Raw genomic sequence first — 16,293 nt, 5'->3', positions numbered from 1 at the left:
TTTATAGGTTTTTTAATGCTAAGATGCAGCCGATGCTACATCTTAGCGTCCAAATTATATTTCGAAAAATATATACAAATTAAAAGATATGGTCTTGCTGTACATGAAAATCATATGCGGATAAAACGATTTTGATAATTACGCGATTTACACATATTTTAATAATGCATATAAGTTAAAGCGGTTTATTTGAATTCTATTTCCGTTTAAGAAGTCTAATGATTTATTTCAACAACCCGATAACTTTCCTCAATGGGAAACCTTCTATGTGAATGTAGATAAAGCAAAATCCGCCCATTTCCTTGGGAGTTTCAAGAAAAATAAAAGAAGTACTCCTATAGAATTTTTCCAATATTTTCGACTCTAGAATGCATGTGAAAACCATTATTCCAAACCAAAATTAGTTTTTTGTAACACAAATATGTGCTTATTTTGGCTATAATATCCTAACTACTATCCCGATGATTATAAGTTTGGTCTCATTTGATTCCCCGTGAAGTCTTTATTTAAAACTGTTACTTTTTTTGTAATTTTTGACGGGTAAATGGACCTATATTTTCAAAAAATTCGGATTACATTTCAAATTTTGTCAATTTTTTGTATATTCCGCGAATGCTGAGAAACATTTTACAAATATTATGCAATCTACTTAATGACGTCACTTCGTGATAACTTTTTAGTGACAATTGTGCTCAATAAAATAATTAGCGTTTTTATAATAATTTTTTCTTAAAAGCAGAAGTAAAACCGCGATAACATTTGTCCGCAACAACCAAAAATTTGCTCGCGAGCGGATTTGTACTGGGGAATTTTTTCTTAACCTATGTACCAAAAATCGTTAATGTAGCGCGAAAAGAAAAAATTCAATTTTTTGGAAATGGAATATGAAATAATTGGCAGTTTTGCCCATATACACTTTCATACGGGCAAAATGTGCCTCATCGAAATAACGGTTTTAGACCCCAAGTATGTTTGGACGAAATGTGTTTTAGACAATTTGGAGTCGATTGAGCAATGTCCGTCCGTCTGTCTGTCTGGCTGGCTGGTGCGCACGATAACTCTCGAACGGATGAACCGATTCGGTTCAAATTTTGGCTTTCGTAATATTTAGTCCAAACTTAGTTTAAGTTCGAAGATGAGCTATATCGGTCCACTCCTTCCGGTTCCTCCCCCACAAAAGTTCCAAAATGTTCGGAAAATTTGTGCGCACGATAACTCTTGAAGGGAGTAACCGATTTGGTCCATACTTTGCACATCGTGAAGTTTCTACCAGACTTAGATGAGAATTCAATATGGACTAAATCGGACTACTCCTTCGGGTACATCCCACACAAAATTTCGGACAAGTTCAGTTTAGGACCTGCTCTCGAATCGCTTTGATTTTTGTTGAAGCGATTTGCATTCGCTACCTCCATTACGACGGTAAACGTTTTTTCAGGGGCAAGTCCATATTTCTTGCGAAAACAGCCCGAAAGGTGTAAAAACCCCTATGTCACCATATGTGGCGGTCGGAGAACACGATAACTCTCGAACTGTTCAACTGATTTGGTAAAACATTTGGTCTTCGTTATATTATATCCAAACTTAGTCACATGGGTCCACAACTTTCGGTACTTCCCCCCAATATTTAAAAAAATATCACTTTGGATCTCCTAATATTTTATCAAAATTTAGTTTAACTTCTAAAATGGCCCATATCGGTCCTCCCTAAGGGTACCTGCACTACAAAAGTTCATCATTTGTGTCTAAGTGCAGTTAATTCCTATTCCACATTGTTGTCGGCAAGTTCAAATGTCCAAAAAGGGCCACATTCTGAAGAGACCTGAAATACATTCGATCTGTCCGGAGGTAAAATTTCGCTTCACATTGGCTTTATATAAATCAGATTTGTTTTTATATAAATCAGATTTGAATAAAAGTGAATGACCAAGTTTACTCCAAACGAATGAAATAAAATATAAAAAGGCTTCAGCACTTCATACCTCGCATAAATTCGAAAAAAAGAAAGTTGAAAACAAGTAAGAAAAGCGTTAAGTTCGGTCGGGCCGAACTTTTTATACCCTCCACCACAAATTTCAGCCATTTTGGTGGATTAATGTGGCCACAACCTTCAAAATACCGAAATTCGGAAGGTACCGTTCTATGGGGCTATATGATGGCGTGGACTTATACCTACAAATTTCTGGGGGAAAGTTTTATACGCCTAAAGAAGACTAATTACCAAATTTCAGCCATCTCGGTGTGACAATGAGGCTAAAACGTTCAAAATATCGAAAATCGGGAGATATTGTATTATGGGGGCTATATCAACACGTGGACCTATATAAACATTTTATGGTAGAAATTTTTCTTAGCCTCTGGAAACACAAAATACAAAGTTACAACCGACTCTTTGGTCAAATGGGTCTAATACATTCAAAATATATTAAAATGACGCGTACTTTATACCAAAACGTGGACCTATATAACCCAACTTTGGTAGGAATGTTTTCTGGCCTCTGAAGACACAAAATACCAAATTACAACCAATTCTGTGGTCAAATGGGTCTAATACATTCAAAATATATTAAAATGACGCCTACTTTATATGGGGCCTTATATGGGGGCTATTCCAAAACGTGGACCTATATAACCCAACTTTGGTAGGGATATTTTTTTGGCCTCTGGAGACACAAAGTACCAAATTACAACCAATTCCGTGGTAAAATGGGCCAAATATCTTAAAAATTCCTTAAAACGACGACGCGTCACGCGTCATTTTGTATGGGGGCTATACGAAAGCGTGGACCTACATAGCCCGCTTTCAATACCAAAAGTCCTACGTAAATATAACATATTTTGCCAAAATTTCATCAACCTACGTCAATCCGTTCGGACGCTAGAGTGATTTCCACAGACGGACAGACGGACGGACATGGCTATATCGATGTAGAATTACACGCTGATCAAGAAAAGATATACTTTGTGGGGTCTACAATGATTATTTCGAGTAGTTACAAACGTAGTGACAAACTTAATATACCCCCATCCTATGGTGGAAGGTATAAAAATTTGGTATGGTGTTCTAGTGAACTGAGCTGCAGTGTATTGAAAGAGATTGATTCCCTGTATTCAAAAGTGGATGCGCATTAACTGATTTTAACAAATTCGCGAATAACGGGCTTTTTAATTTTCATATTTTTTGAATGATTTTAATTAAAATATTATTTTTTTTTTTATTTCCTATCCTTATATGTTATCACAGTAAGCAATTTAGCTTTCGCGATGGTAAGCCATATTTCTTGATGAAGTTTTAGCAGTATACATTAATGAGTGCATTAGATTTTAGCGAAATAGTTGGAGAACTCACAAATATGTTTTCTAATCAAAATGAAAAATATATTTGGAATAATATTTCAACAATAAATAATAATATTGCGCAGTGGATCCACATGTATGGAGAAAGTGGCCAAAAATATTTAGAGTGTAAAAATCAAGCCAATGCGCCGGTTACAGCTTTGTGCTGCTGCGAAGAGTGTTTTAAGGAACAACGAGCGTAACATACTCCCCCCCTTTCCCCTCTGGAGGGGGTATACGGTAAGAATTGTTTTATGCTGTTAATACAAAAGGACATGAACAAACTTCCCGATTATCTTATGATGCGAAAATAAGCTTGGGGAAACAAAACAATCTCCAAAACGACATAAAATCCAACCAATTTAGCGGATTAAAAAAATCAACATTTTTGTCGGAAAAAAGAAAATGCAAGGCACGTACCGCCAAAGTAAGACAAATTTGGAAGAAGATTTCTTCATCTTGCTACTGATGCCAATTATGTTAATATACGTGGTCAGATAACAGGGTTATACGCTAATATATCCATAGAAACCCTATTCTAGGGCAGCTTTAGTCTGCGACCCGCCATTTATAGTCCGGCAGTAGATGGCAGCTTATTTTAATACTGAACAATCTTAAACCTATGACCTACTTTGGAAAATTATTCAAGAATTGGGCACTGGTGGGCATCATGACTAAAACCTTAGGTCAAATTTAAGTATATGATCGAATTGGCATTACAAAAAAAAAACTATGAAAATATGCAGCTAACTAGAATTCCACAACACGCTAAAACACTATTTTTAATGAAAATAAAGCTATTACCTCATCCTTCAAAATCCACTATAATATTTTGCTATAAGTGTTAGTTTCGCGATATTTTGAATATATTTACTTGCACTTAAAACATAGGTTGTACTCACAACAAAAAATATTAGTCAAATGTTCCGACTTTTTAAGCTATTCTTAAGAAGATCGCGTTCGAAAGAAACAAAAACTAATATATTTCTAAAAAGGTCCATGTCATAGCTGTCAAATTTGCCAGATGTTGTACCAAAATTTTAACATTCATTTTTTTATTTTTGGCCAATGAATGGATCTACTGTGTAACGGTTTGGAAGATATAGTCTTGACTAAATGACCCTTTCTACATCAAAGCCTCAAACCTTTGGAGGCCTATAACCGCGAAAGTTGATGGGATAGGGAAAAACGGCGAGACACGTGTCTTCTCATTTTTGGTGTTCTATCACACTGCGGTGTCAGAATATGGTTAATAATTTTCGAGATGCACAGTGTAATATATAATTATTCTCTCTGATTTTCTATAAAAATATCGAACACATGTTTATTCGAAAATAGAATGAGCTATTGTATTCCCAGCTAAAACTGATATTAATAATAAATATTTCCTCCTTTATTCATTTTATTCGCCTTGATGGTATTGTTTCCTATAGCAAATAATGAATATACTACTCAGCTATACGGCTTCCCTTCTCTTACAAATATATGCATATGTACATTATATTTCCCCAATGCCTTATGGGGGAAAAGTTTCTAATACAACATTAATTTGTATGCAGTTTTGAATTGATTAAATTTCCATGGAATCGTATGATGTGTATGTCTAGCACAACACAGTTTGTTATTTATTTTTTTTTTAATTTACAGCGTTTGCCAATCAGTACTCGTAGTAACACATCTAACTTCAATGATGATTGCAAAGTTGTCGACAATTTTCATTTTAAATATCATTTGTAATTATTTGCTCTATGTGTGTAACCATTTCAAAACAAAAACCAATTCTACAAATGTGGCACAAGCTTGTGTTAGAAAATGCAGATACGTTTCCTATGCATCGAAACATATGTACATCTCTGATCACAAAAATAGGTAAGTGCAATTTCGAACTAGGATTTCTTCGAAATATTGAACAGGTTTTTACAATGACTACATTTCAGTATCCGTATATAAACTTTAGATGACAAAATTGCGGCAATGTTGGGAAATCAGGCGTACTCCGAGTGTTTAGGTTTGATACATTCCAACTCAACTTCCCGAGTTCACTCGATCACGGGTGCTGATTGACATCATCGTGCATCACCTCAGCAAGTTCCCTCTGCGGAGACCGTAGAGTGTTGATGCTAACGAGCGGTGGTTGTTGAGTTTTCTCTCATTGGAATATGTAAATCTAGTAGTATAAATCGACTCAGATCCTCTGCGTTTGCAAGAACCTCTGCGTTCACTTGTCGATTAACCTTTGAATAGTTAGCTTGTCGCGCATTAACCCAAACGTCTTCGCATTTACTAACCGGCCTCTGTCGCCACCCCAGATTACAATTGGTAATCCTAGTTGATATTAAGAGGCCTCTGTCGCCACCCCAGATTACGGAAGGTAATCTTTGTTGTTGTTGTTTGAAAAGAAATACGATCAATAAACGGCAATCATTTATTATAATTAAACTGATACTGCTTTTGTTGTTTTATTTTATTCTTTTCACCCCCACTGCTCATCAATACTTTACTGAGTTATCGAAGCCTATGGATTCCCCCTCCCTCACCTAAACACCGAGCATATTTACCTTAAAAACGTGCTGCTGCTAAGAGAGAATTGACATTTGAGCCTGTACAAAATTATAACTGTTTTTTTTTAATGTAACTACATCAACTTAACTACTACGTCTCAATCTTTAAAGAAAATAAATAAATTTGACTATTTTACTGATAGTGAGTGTACATATCGCTCCCAACATTTGAGGGAATTTTGTGAATATTTTCTACATTATTTCTTTGCTAAATACTTCTAAATTGTTTTGCAATGATAGAAGTAGTAAGCATTAGAATTATCGTTAATTAATCGATGTAATCACTTAAATGTAATCATGAAATATTATGTCATAAAATGTGTTTATAACTACAATTGCTATAACTTAACAAATAATTGCTAGTATCATTAAAAATTAAAATCACGTTGTCATGAAAAGCATACCACCATCAAACATAGCTTTTCCTACTACATTGAAATACAATCTCCGAGTTAATTAATTTGAACATTTCACACGTAATCACGTATTTAATTTTGATCGATTCTTAGAAAACTTTTTCAAAATCAAGCTATATGTCCCCAAAACCGTCTAACAACATTTCAAGTCGTTATAATTATGTAGGGATCGGAATCAATTTGCAAACATATGTACATTACGGCTATGACTTTTTTGACCTTCTAAATATAACTTACATGGGTTTAACATAACGATATATTTATTGCACTAAAAACTCTACCAATTTTCACACAAAAGTTCTGATCCATTTAACCCCCTAAATATTATCTGATCATCACGGTTAATTTGAAAGCTACTTCTATGTCGTAAACCAAAACCATTGCCACCTACAGAGCCGCTATAAAAATGGATACAAATTTTGTTTTTGGGCTATTTCACCCCCTAAATATTTCACTATCATCGTAAAAACTATAGGCGTCTGTTCAGGTCTGAACCCGACATCCATATTAAATTTCGTGAAGATTGAACCATAGTTGCGGCCTGTTGCGTGATTACAATTTTTAATGGACGGACAGACTGAAACACATCTCAAAATACCATTTCACATTGTGGTGTAGGGTATCAAAAAGTAAAGCACAAACCAATTTGAAAAAAATATTTTTTGAAAAAATGCTAAGAAATGAAAACAATTTGTCTAAAACTATTATTTCCTGTTGCACGAATGACTGACCTTTTGCCTATTATTGACTATAATAACTTTTATTCCATTTAAACATCGAAAAAGGTCACGCAGAATCCACTTTGAATTGATATGAATAAAAAATATGTATGATATATGCATATATGGAACGATATGATTATCGAATCACCTTATAATTAAGATTTTATTCAATCTTAGGTAAAAACTCATCCAAATATGATACAGTGATACGAGGTTGTAAAAAAGTCATAACCCTAATATATATATTTTATATATTATTGTTGGCAAAATATTCACATGTTTTTGCATAACTATTTCAATTAAAATTTGTAAACAACATTTTTATTTCGTTTCGTTCATTTTATGGCTTTGTTTTTTTGCAATAGTTTTAGTTGCCTAACAATCAGCAATTTGAAAGCAATATTTCCTGTTCCAAAACTTGCAAGAATCTACACATTTTTACTACGATAACAATTGTTCCATTATAATGCAGTTCAGGAACATACCGATAATTTTATGTAACGTTTTAAACATAAATGGGTGTTACAACAACACCTAAAGAGGTGTTGCACTACATTATAGCTGCCATGATATAACCGTAAAGCAATGAGTTTGGGTGTGGATTTGTACTTAGTCAGAGTTAAAACATCTGGTATCCAGTTTCACCCTGGTGCACAATGCTCGAAATCAAAAGCAAAAAAGAAATCCAACATATAAAATTTTATAACGTTTTTTTTATTGACTCAATTGCCAAAAACTGTGCTGACAAAGTATCATTTTTACTATTTTGTTCACTTGAATATTAACTGACTTAAATACAAAATTTTAACGGCAAAGGATTTTAAGAAAAATTGGTGACAAACTTTTCAAAATAAAAACAACAATTAAAAAAGCATCAGTCGGCTTTTCCGACAGAGATATACCCTCAGTCTTTGTGAATTGAAACACTTTTTTCCCAAGAAAACATACATACTTATTTAGAAGTCAAAATGTTGGGCGTACATACAATACAAAATATGGATTTAAATTAAAGTTCATAAGTTTTACAGGGGAGGTACTTAAAGGAATTGACCGACATGGTCCATTTTGGAAATGGGTCTTATTTTGGGACTCATTCCTCGCGCCCACCAGTCATTTCAGTTAGTCACCATATAATTTAGACCATTATATCATTATATTAGGAAACATGGACTTGCCCATGAAAAACATAATATCGCTGTAAACAGGTCCACTAGGAATACCTTCGGTAAAAATTCGATAGTATCCTCCAACAGACCTTTAACAGCACTTAAACAAAAATGTTGAACATTGGTGAGAGTGGTACCACCAAAGAGTACACCGGTTGGGCCCATTTTTGAACATAAACTAAATAATTCGAGATGCGAAGTGGGGAGCTACCGGAAGGAATCTTCGAATTTTAGCTAATATTCGAAGAAATAATACAATGTACAAAGTGGTTCGAGAGTTGTCAGGTTCGAGAGTTGTGCTCACCAGAAACTACACATGTTGGTCGAGGGGTTTTTTACAGCTTTTGGGTCATTTTCTCAGGAAGTATAGACCTGTCGGATCTATATCTGGTAGAAACATTAAGATGTGAAAAGTATGGACCAAATCGGTTACTGCCTTCGAGAGTTATCGTGCGCCCCATTTTAGCGAACGGTTTTAAACTTTTGTGGGGCATGTTTCCAAAGGAATGGATCGATATGATCCATCTTAGAACTTGATTTAAGCTTGCGCAAAATATAATTACTGCCATATTTTAGACCGAATCGGTTTATGTGTTGGAGAGTTATCGTGCGTTCCATCCACTACACATGGTGCCACAGCGAGTTTTACCGTTTTCGGGTAATTTTTTCAGGAAGTGTGGACTTGCCCCTGAAAAAAGGTGTACGGTCGTAATGGTGTCAGGGAATACAGGTTGCTACAACAAAAATTAAAACGATTCGAGAGGAGGTCTTAAACTGCACTTTTACGAAATTTTGTGTGGGAGGCAGTCGAAGTAGTGGACCGATATAGTCCATATTCGAATTTGATCCGTATCTGGTAGAAATATTACGATTAGTTACTTTAAGAATTACCGTGCCCATAATTTTTGCGAAAAAATTCTACTTTGTTGGGGGAGGTACCCGAAGGAGTGGAATGATAATGGACAAAATATTACGAAAGCCAAACTTTGACCAAATCGGTTAATCCGTTCGGGAGTTATCGTGCACACCAACCAGACAGATGGACGGTCATTGCTAAATCGACGCCAAATTGTCTTAAGGGGATTTCGTCCAAACATACTTGGGGTCTAAAACCATTATTTCGATGAGGCGCATTTTGCCCGTATGAAAGTGTATATTAGAGTGGTTTTAAAAAATCGATGTCGGATTTTTTAGGCGGCACCCCCCCCCCCCCCCCCCCTAAAGTGTTTAGTTTTGTTAGATTTTAGGATTGCAAAGTTTGAGCACAATCGGAATATGTTACACGTGGCACTGGGGCCTCAAAGTTTCCATGGACTCTATATATGGGCATTACCAGGGACGTAGCCAGGATTTCATTTCGGGGGAGCCCACCTGACCAAAATTTTGAAAGTTCATGTTAGCGAAAATGTCTTATTTAGCAAAGATGTAAACCTTATTTTTCTGATGAAATAATTTTCATTACTTTTTTAATTCAAATGGCGTAAGACTTCTTGGCTTTAGAACTTTTTTGACAATATGTTACAGTTAATATATGGTCAAAACAATGAATATAATTATTAATAATACCATATATTTTTGGGCGTATCATTTATCAAATAATTCACAACTACAGTGAATGTTATGAAATTCAGTGATATCAGTTGGGTAAGACCAAAAGAAAGCGAATACAATCGGAAAACCTTAGAAATATCATAACATTTAATTTTCAAATATTTTAACATTATAATTTTCAAATATATGCAAAAACCCGATGTCTACTTATCACAAAGAATTTCTGAAGACCGAGAACCAATGTTGAGCATTAGTTAGTCTATCCATCAAGAAATTCTAGCACCTAATCGCCGTTATGTAAATGACAAATTCTGTTGCCAAATCATGAATCTGTCAATAGACTAATTTTGGCGTCCAATCGTCGGACTTCACTTATAAAAATTATGGTTTCCTTTCCTGGATCTTCTTTCTCATAAATTGATCAGGAACAAGGGAAACTGTGGAATCCAGTCTTATATTCTTTTAAAATGAAATTATGTCGCCCAATCCAAGGTATATACCTGTATACATTCTTTTAGCAAAAATCCATAAACACATTTTTCCCAATCTACATTTTGTATACTCTCAGCCTTTAGCCAAAATATGCCTCATCGAAATAATGGTTTTAGACCCCAAGTATGTTTGTACGATATCCGTTTCAGACAAATTTGAGTAGATCTAGCAATGTCCGTCCGTCTGTCTGTCTGGCAGGCTGGTGCGCACGATAACTCTCGAACGGATTAATCGATTCGATTCAAATTTTGGTTATCGAAATATTTTGTCCAGATTCGATTTAAGTTCGAAGATGGGCCATATAGGTCCACTCCTTCAGGTACCTCCCCCACAAATGTTCAAAAATTGTCGCAAAACTTGTGCGCACGATAACTCTCGAAGGGAATAACCGATTTGATCCATACTTTGCACATCGTGTAATTTCTACCAAACTTATATGAGGTTTCAATATGGACTCAATCGGACCACACCTTCGGGTACCTCCCACACAAAATTTCGGAAAAGTTCAGTTTAGGACCTGCTCTCGAATCGCTTTGATTTTTGTTTACGCAAGTTGTATTCGCTGTCCTCTATACGACGCTGTAAGTTTCATTAGGGGCAAGTCCATACTTCTTGAGAAAACAGCCCGAAGGGTGTAAAAACCCCCTATGGCACCCCCATGGTCTATGTTGGTCCATTCCTTTAAGTACCTTTTCCGCAAAATTTTTGAACTTTAATCCTAATCAAAATTTTTGTCGGTTCATACGACCAAAATTTTGAAACCCCCTAAATACATAAGTTTTTTTGTGAAAAAAGTGTTTCAACTTGCACAGGCTGAGGGTATATCTCTGTCGGCAAAGCCGACTGATACTTTTTTACTTGTTCTATTGCAAATTTCAAACATAGTAAAGAATTTGTAATTGTTATGAATTTCAAAATAGTTCATTATAAAAACGTGTTAGAGAAAATATACAAACACTGTTGAATTGCTCTTATAAAAAATTTCAAAAACAAAATATCGCAAAAATTTTATTTGTGGATGTTTTTTATAAGCCAAAGTATTGGACGTAATATGTTACAAACGTTCAATAAATACAAATAAACGTTCTGTTCTGAACTCAGTAACACATACAGTCAGCCTAAAGTTCCGATTAAACGCTTATACAACACCTGAAAACTTAACAAGAACTATGCATAAAATTGATCAAAAAACCTAACTTGTTCATTATTTTTGTATTTTCAAATATGTTGGATAATAATAGTCCGGTCAAAATAGACATGCGTATAAGGGGGAAATAGCAAAAATTCCCACAAAGCTGAATGGAGAGCTAGGGTTGGCCATTAGAAGCAACGTCCTAAAAGTCCCCATCGATCCCATGTGTGCAAAACAAGTTATTCGGGGTCAAAGGTCATTTTTGGAGGCATTATTCAGTTTTTTTAATTTTTCTCAAAAACGGTAAGACTTAGCAAAAGCCGGCTAAAGTAAAAGTTATAGATTCAATAATTGCCTACAAGAGTGGTCTTTATGAGACTTACCATTTTCGAGATATCGCGATCTAAATGTAAAATTAAAAATTTGCCGCGTAAGTACATTGTGAGGCGAACCGGTTAAAGTAACGACACTATGTGTTAGATACTTCCGTAAGCTTTCAAACGATATCCACTTTGCAGTAATCGGTTCAGTAGAACCGGGTCTAACCCGGTTTTTAAATTTGGTCTTTCTGGTCGAATAACCGGCGAACCGGATCCGCAACCGTTGAAAATTATACATTTGAAAAAAATCGGAGGGTTTTGGTTGGGGTCGTTCCCGTTGGGCTTTCGATTATACATGTGGGTTAAATGGGCTATTTTTGCATAAAATGAATCTAACATTGAATAACTCTACCAAACACGCTCCGATTTTGTTGGAATTTTTTTTAGAAGATAGCTATAATTTCGCTCTTCAAGAAAATATATATTTTTTGGGGGACAGACCCGATTACTTCGCTTATTTTAGCCGGTTCGTCTGAATATGTGCATATTTCCCTTATAAGTGCATAAAAATCATGTGTTTTTTAGAACAACTATATCTCAAGAATGGTACCTTCTAGGAAAAAAATTATAGAGGTCAAACTTGTAGATAATTTTTCTGTCTACAATATTTACTTTAGTCACTTTTTGATTAGATTAACCCTTTTCAAAAAATAAATCCGAAAACCTAAAAACCCTTAAAACGTGACCTTTGACCCCGAATAATTTTTTTGCACACATGGGATCGATGGGGACTTTTAGGACATTGCTTCTAATGGCAAACCCTAGCTCTCCACCAAAATTCAGCTCTGTGAGAATTTTTTCTATTTCAATGTCTCTTTTGACCGGACTATAAGTATACCAATGTAGTTAAATAATTATCTGTAATACTTCCAACTACTTTACATATTTCTTGAACAATTTAAAACAGTTTAAAATTTTACTCAAAAATTTAAAAATGTGTAACATAAGCTAATATCCTATGGGAACTAAAATCATTTCGGGGGAAATACTCATAATTTCTTTAATATTGGTCCAATTTGAAAAACATCTTTTTTTGTATGTTTTGTTGTTTTATCAGCTATTAAATAAAAAATAGCAAACAAATTTGCACAGTTGGCTTGGATGGTATTTTCGCGATTTAATATTTAAAGTCAATTTTTAAAGACGTTCGACCCCTTCGATTTTCTTTAAATTTTTTCGTATTAAACTACGTTCAAATACAAAAATTTTAAGTCCTATGTGGTAATGGGTCTCGGAAGATTACTATTTTTTCTTAATTTTTTAAAATTTGTCAACTCAATTTTTCCTTTATACCTTTGTGCAAAATTTATTATTTTATTAAAAAAATTAAAAGTTTCATTTATAAATATTTGTTTTGATTTTATATTTATGAATATATCTCAAACATCTTAAAAACTGCGTCATTTTTCGATTTTGAAAATGCATCAGCGAAAATTCCATTAAAGCCCACTGTGCATTTTTTTCTATTTTTTATGATAAATATATAATATATAATGGTAAATATGTACTCTTAGCTTCAAAAATACAGGAAATACAAATTTTGGACAAAGGTATAAAGGAAAAATTGTATTGATTTACTTTAAAAAATTCAGAAAAAATAGTAATCGTCCGAACCCCATTACCACATAGGACTTAAAATTTTTGTATTTGAACGTAGTTTAATACAAAAAAAAATTAAAGAAAATCAAAGGGGTCGAACATCTTTAAAATTTGATTTTAAATATTAAAACGCGAAAATAGCGTCCAAACCCACTGTGCAATTTTTTTGCTATTTTTTATTTAATAGCTGATAAAACAACAAAACATACAAAACAGATTTTTACAAATTGGACCAAAATTAAAGAAGTTATGAGTATTTCTTTGCATGTAGTTTTTAAAGAATTTGACTTTTTCAAGGCGCGATATCTCTAGAACCGTTAGTCACTAAAATTTTTTGCTAAAATGTTTTGCTAAGGAGCAGAATCACCACAGCAAAAAATAAAGGAAATCAAAAACCTCATCTTGAAAAAGTGTCCGATTTCACTCAGAAATCTCCATATAGATGATATTAAAATCCGAGCGGATTTTCACAATTTTTTGAAGGATTAGTTTTTTAGCCACAACAAATAACTGGAAAATTTTTTCATTGATTGGACAATAAATATTGTCTGTATAGCGATTTCGTGAAAATTCGCCTTTGGTCCCATACAAATTACTATGAAAAATTCGAGGCTCCAGTGGCACGTGTTAACATATTCCGATTGAGGTCAAACTTTGTCAATCTTAAAATCTAGCAAAAAAAACACTTTAGGGGTTTGTCGCCTAAAAAAATCCGACATCGATTTTGTTCCCTTAGAGTTTAAACCAGTCTAGTGTCTCGTTAGCATAAATGCTGAGGGTATGCAAATATAAAATTCTTAAATTAATCGTGATCTTATTTCAATGAATTCAACGAGGGTAGAATCATACAATATTGAAAACAATTTGGGGTCGATTTAGCCATGACCGTCTGTCTGACTTCTGCGCACGATAAGTCTCGAAATCTCGAAATTTTGTGCTTCTTAATATTTTGCTCAAACTAAGTTTAAGTTCAAATATGCGCCATATCGGTCAAATCCTCGGGTACCTCACATATAACCATCAGAACTAGTGAAGTTTAAGACCTCATCTCGGATCGTTTTGAAATTTTGTTCAACGGTAAGTACATCCTAAAGCTTCTAGAAACCCTGACGGCAAATCCGCAATCTATGTCGTTCCCGTCCCTCGATTACCTTCCACACAAAATTTGGGAAAAGTAAAGTTTGAGGATCTAGTAAGTCTCGGACCTATTTGGTATCTATTTACAACGGTAAAATTTTTTTCAGGGTAAGTCAATACTTCCTGAGATAATGGTCCAAAAGTTCAAAAAAAACCTGTTAAAGTGGCTAGGATACAAGATAACTCTAGAAATTGTTCAAAAATCGTCCAAACTTAGTTTAACTTAATTCAATTTTTCGAGTTCACTCTGAATCGGAAGTTTGCTCACTCATATATAAATCCTTCAGTACAGCTGACTGATACTTTCTTACTTGTTTTATATGTTATAGTTTGAATACCAATCTCGTCTAATAAACGATAATAAATTAATATGTTTTCGCAACAAAAACATTAAAGTGTATGAGTACGGGTAATCTGTGATAATCAAATTAGGAAGATATATGTGTTCATATGTTTTAATTTATCACTCATATTGACAACATTTGTATGTAACCTAAATCAGCAACCTCAATGCGAACATTTATTTCGGTAATATAATTTGATTGTGTTCGGTTTTCGAATGCAAAATTAAGCATTCGCTTGACTTCACATAAAGAATATCCATCACAATGTTATACAATGTACCGTGACAATGACAAATTTCAAAGACAAACTGACACAACATTCAGACAATGACAATTAAATATTTGCTTATTCCACCACCCAGTTCTGGCCTGCAATGATATTGACTTTGTTGAAATACTGAGTCGCATGTAATTGCATTTCCTTATTTAAACAGCATTCAAGCTTTCAACTTCAATTTGCTTGCGTATTTATCAGGAAAACGGTGATATTCAATGCAGTAAGCCTTGCCGGCATTCGCTCCATTTCCTTTGTTCTTTATTTGCCAATATTTCTTCTGAATTGATGCTACAAATACTACCAACGAGCGCTACCTCCTTTATGCCTTTCTTTTGTTGCACAGAAACGAAATGAAGACTGGCACTGTTTGGATGGTTGGTTGGTACGGTTTGGTTCTTGACCGCTATATTGCCACAACTGCCAGTGGCACACTTTTAATACCCTATGCCAAAGTATTGTGGTTGCAACAAATTGAGTTGGAAAAGTTTTGCCATGGCCGCAGGAAGAAGATGGATATCATTTAATACATTGTACAATCGTTGATGGAATTTCAAAGGTAGCAATGTGAAATATGATGCTGCAAGAACATTTCTATCATTTACACAAAAGCGACAAAGAAGAGGAGAAGTAAATAACATTTTGCTAAAGTAAATTTTGTTAGGTACACCTCAAAATAATTTAGAACTTTTCAAATTGTTTTGGAAATATTTGCCTTTTAAAATAATATTCAATTTCATTGAGAAGAGATCTTAATAAGTAGTGACTGGCAGTCGTTGGAACGTAAAGAGGAATGAATTTTTAGTTGTTGTGAAATAATCTCTAAAAGAGTAAATTACATTTGCTTTTGAAATTCAATTTTTATTAATAAGGTCATTTTATAATTCATTGAAGTACTATAATTTGTTAATTATTATTTCACGTTTTATGGAAAATAATGAATATATTTGAAATATTGGTCCAAGGATGTACTATTATAAGTAGGCCAAGACCAAAACGTTGAACTATTTGACGCATAAAATAAAATCCCAAAATATTAAAATAATATAATATCGAAAAATAAAGACAAAAAATGTATTAAAATCAAATTTTCTTTTCATTTCATAGTAAATGTCAAGTTTATTCTCCAAATCCGTTATCCACAGGTGTAAATCTAGATACGTGATGCTGCCATGTCTTGTGT

This window comes from Musca autumnalis, unplaced genomic scaffold (genome assembly GCF_047663935.1).
Source record: "Musca autumnalis isolate F117 unplaced genomic scaffold, ASM4766393v1 scaffold_1, whole genome shotgun sequence".
NCBI classification, from domain to species: Eukaryota; Metazoa; Arthropoda; class Insecta; order Diptera; family Muscidae; genus Musca; species Musca autumnalis.
This window is presented reverse-complemented; position numbering follows the sequence as displayed.